General features: G+C 35.8%; 1 pseudogene; it reads left to right on the forward strand.

The window, feature by feature from the left end:
• The first annotated feature begins 6 nt into the window (after window positions 1-6).
• LOC140857491 (receptor-like protein EIX2) lies at window positions 7-1,617 on the forward strand (annotated as a pseudogene).
• Window positions 1,618-4,771: the final 3,154 nt, after the last annotated feature.

Genomic DNA, 4,771 nt, shown 5'->3' on the forward strand with positions numbered 1-4,771 from the left:
GATTGGTTTTGGAGATCATTTCTCAGATATTCTTGTTAGATATCTCCAGCAATGGAATCAATGGCAGTATACCTGATCTTACAGACTTCATCAACCTTGAGTATTTTAATTTGAGTTCTAACCACTTTGAGGGACCTTTGCCAAATTTTAATTCTTCAATATTGCAGCTACTAGACTTATCGAACAATTCATTTTCAGGAGCGATTCATCGTGACATTGGTAAAAGTATGCCTAATTTGAAATATCTCTCCCTTTCAACAAACAGTTTAAGTGGTGAAATTCCCTTGTCTCTTTGTCATCTTCGATATGGCGCTCTGATCTTTCAAAAAATTTATTGTTCGGTGAGCTCCCTGATTGCTGGAACCACTCTTCCTTTATCTTTGTCATAGATTTTTCGAACAATAATCTATCTGGAAGTATTCCTCCATCAATATGTTCATTACAATTTCTCGAGTCATTGCATTAAGTAATAATAATCTTTCAGGAGAAGTCCCTTCATCCTTAAAGAGTTGTGCCGAGATTAAATACTCTTGATCTTGGACAGAATAGATTCACTGGTAAAATACCTACTTGGATAGGAGAAAGTTTGTTATCTTTGAAGATCCTTAGCTTACGATCAAATAAGCTTGTTGGAAATATTCCTCCCAATCTATCAAGACTAGGGCTCTTCAAATTCTGGATCTGGCTAGTAACAATTTATCAGGAACCATCCCTTCTAGCTTTGGAAACTTACTGCCATGAAAGTGTCGGGGGAGATGAATCGAACCATTTTAAAAAATTCTACTGGTTACAATGAAAACATGCAAGTGACCATAAAAGGAATATACATTGAGTATGCCATATTGCTTCCACTTGTGATCGTTATGGACCTTTCAAATAATAACTTATCTGGAACGATACCAGAAGAGCTGACCAACCTTTTTGGACTCGTGAGCTTAAATTTGTCTGCAAATCATTTGATAGGAGAGATCACAGAAAAGATTGGTGCATTGCAACAGTTGGAGTCACTTGACTTGTCAAGAAACAATCTTTTCGGTGGAATTCCTTCAAGCATCATTGGTCTAACTTTTTTGAGTTACTTGAACTTGTCATATAACAACTTATCAGGAAGTGTTCCAATTGGTAATCAGCTTCAAACCTTCATTGACCCGTCTGTTTATAATGGTAATCCTGATCTTTGTGGGTTCCCATTAAGTCAAAAGTGCAAAGATGACAAGACAAACCAAGGTCTAAATGCAGTTGGAGGGATGAACAAAATAATAACACCATGGATGAAGAAGGATCTGAAATGAAGTGGTTGTATATGAGCATGGGGCCAGGATTCGCAGTAGGTTTCTGGATTGTCTTTAGCCCACTATTATTCAATAGAGAATGGAGAGAAGCCTATTTTCAACATATAGATCAAGTATTCAATATGGTTTACATGGTCCTAGCAACAATTTCACCAACATTACTACGTGACAGTTTGTGACCTTGAATTGTATTTGTAATTTTTTTTCTTTTTTTTTAGAAGTGATTGTAGAAATATTCAGAATGGATTATCTATACTCAAGCTCTACTTTTACACATGGAAACCGCACATGTACTACTCTAATAAAATAATTTTGTTCAAACTAATTCACTTAATTTATCAGTCATATGTCATGCTTAAATTATTTGAGCTTAGAGGACGAAGTTCATGTGAATGAGCAAAGCAGATAGGCCTGAATGTATGTGAGTTTTCAATGGTTTGAGCTCAGAAGATTGCACTCATAGGTGCAGGAGACTATGCATAAGATGTTTATTCAGCAAATTAAGGAATTAGAACTTTGGTTATTCTTGATATGCTATAAAGTTGGCTTTATCTCAAAGCTTTGCTCGATCTCTGAGCCCACAAGCTTGTCATCTTTTACACTACGCGAGTTTTCTTTATTCTTTGTCATTATTGTAGAATAAATCAAATAGTATAAAATTATTCCGTTGAGATGTTTGGGAACAACATTTTGAGGTCAAACAAATATGGTGGTTTCCGTTATCAATATTCTGACTATGAATTTACTGATGAAGAATAAAATCTGGTGTTAATGCAACCTTGAAAAATTGTAGCCAAAAAGCATGCAAAAAAAGCGACAACAATTTCAATACCACAACAAAGTTGGTAGATTTGCCTCCTTTTTCTGTCAAGATAAGAAAATGTGAGAGGCTCAATTAGAACTAACTTTTGATTTGTTGAGAATCCATGTATGAAAAAATGATTCCACAATGGACAGTAAAAAATAGTAGAAGGGGTTAATATCTTAGTTGGCTAAAATTGAACTGCTTTGGGTCAACTAGGGTTCTACCAGTTAAGTCCATTCCCTTGGGCAATTTTGTCCCCATCAACCCCCAAGCTCCTTCATGAAAATATACTAGAAAAAAAAAAAAGAAAATTTTCTACCCTTATTAAGGGAGAGTTTGGCAATCCTTGAGCAGCTAATATCTGTACAGAGCCTGCTTCATTATTTTGGGCCAAGATAATGGCCCCACGTAATGATTTTGTCATCTTTCCTGATAGATGTGTAGAGAAATAATCTTGTAACGGTGAATCTCCAAAATTATGGAAAGAAATTTAGCACTTCATGGGGATCTTAGCCAGCTGAAGCACAAAACATCATCCCATTTTTTCAGCACTTCACAACTGCAGGGGTTGTGAAACAATGTTAACAAAAATTGCATGCTATGAAAAAGGAGAAATAAAAGAGTGGAAGTTGGGCTGGGTCTAATTTATTTATATGGTAGAGCTTCACAAGGACAATGCTCGTGATGGATTTAGTCCTGCACTAAAATTTCTGTGCTTGTATCCAGAAAATAGCATTATCCCAGACCTGCACCAGACCAAGCATTGGCTTTCTCTATTTTTTAAAAAAGCTAAAGCACATCAATTATTTGGCTAATTATATTTGTTTGCATAATGTTGCTTGTTTGACAAATATAGTTGCGTTGAGATTGCCTGTTTTGATATCAAAAAATGAGGGACGGGAAATGATGTCAAGTTTAAAAAAAATTTGAAAAAAAAGTAGAGGAAAGACGTATACTTGTGTTTAGATTGCTTGTTTTAATCTGATATTTGATTAAATTTATTGGGTTGGGTTCTGTGTACTATTGTGTTGTTCACATCAGATATGTCATAGTAGGTTCTGTTACCTTATTTTATGGCTTAGATCTAACACAGGGTGTCATCTACTTTAAAAATATAATTTGCAATGGAACAAGGCCATTTTGCATATTGAAGTCTTGACACAATTTTGTTTTTATATGTAGGTTGTCTCAAAACAACAAGTTAGTGTGGTTGAGGTCCATCTCCTACCGACCTGAGATCTAGTGACAAACTAGAGCACCTTCATCTCAGAGATCTGAAAAGAAAATCTACAGTCATTGGAGATTTTCTGACGAGGGACCTCGATGCTTAAATTAGTCGGAGCTCGAAAACAACAGAAAATGAGAAAAGGAGAGAGGAAGGGCTTCTTTTCTTTAGAGAAAATACTTATCCAGGGGTTCTCTTTCTTCCCCTTTATATAGAGGTGGAGTAGTCAACTGTTACTGTTGAGTCCAATCAGAGAATTGAAGAATCTGCACCTACTTAACTGAAGATTGTGGACATCTGTTGCATGCACTAAAGACAGGTGCATGATGATGGGCGTCGATTACGTGCATCATCTGCAAGCATTACACACGATAATCTACTCCACATATATATATATATATATATATATATATATATATATATATATATATATATATATATATATATATATATATATATATATATATATATATATATATATATATATATATATATAGTTGAAGGAAACTATCCAAAAATTTTGGTGAGATGCTGAGGTGGGACCTCGATGAAATCCGAGGTCAGTTGAATGTGTTTTCACTGAGGTCAGTCAAATATGTTTTTACCGAGGTCAGTCAAAGTTGTCTAGGATCATCCATCTCAAGGTCTGTCCAAAGTTGGTTTACACCCAATGTTAAGAGGCTGGCTTGATAGAAGAACTATCTAGTCATTTAGAGCCTTCCATGCATGGGCTGCTAACTAGGGTCTCCAATGTCCGTAAAAGCTTCCTCGATTTTAGCAACTCCTCCAATTCTTCTTTAACAACCTAATGTTGAGCTCCTTAGCTACTGTGGAACGACTATGTAGAAGTAGCGAGACACCTCTCATCATTGGCCGAGCCGGGCTAGGTGAGAAAATGTTTCGCTCCTCCAACATAGGTAGATCTGGAGACAATTTTTAAGCATGCTTTTCTTTTTCTTGGCTTCACAATGGAGCTAACATTACCCATCAATTTGCGTAATGTTTGATTTAAATTTATTGACGGTTTGGTCCGCAACACCATCAAAGGTATACAACCGCCTGCCAAGTGTCTTTGTATGCTCAAGGAAACTACACCTAAAATTGAATTTGCAAGCTTCCAATATCTTGTAGAATTAATAACTGAACAATACTACTTTGGGAATCGTAGAAATGAGGAATCAGTAAACATGCTTGTGTCTTGTTAATGACGAGACATGCAAGGCTGGATTTTGTCCCATGCTAACTTCTAAGCCTACTCATGCTACTTGTGGGTATAAAAGCATTTGTATCTTGTAATGCTATGAGTTTTCACAAAGTTCAACTCATTCCTTTTGTATGATAATAGGTAAGAGAACGATAGTGTCTCTGGGATTGAGAAAGAGTTGGGATGGGTGGTATTCGAAAGATTTGCAAAGGTGTGCTCAAATATCATTTAAATATTTAAATCTA

The sequence above is a fragment of the Elaeis guineensis genome, chromosome 4 (assembly GCF_000442705.2).
Source record: "Elaeis guineensis isolate ETL-2024a chromosome 4, EG11, whole genome shotgun sequence".
Lineage (NCBI taxonomy): Eukaryota > Viridiplantae > Streptophyta > Magnoliopsida > Arecales > Arecaceae > Elaeis > Elaeis guineensis.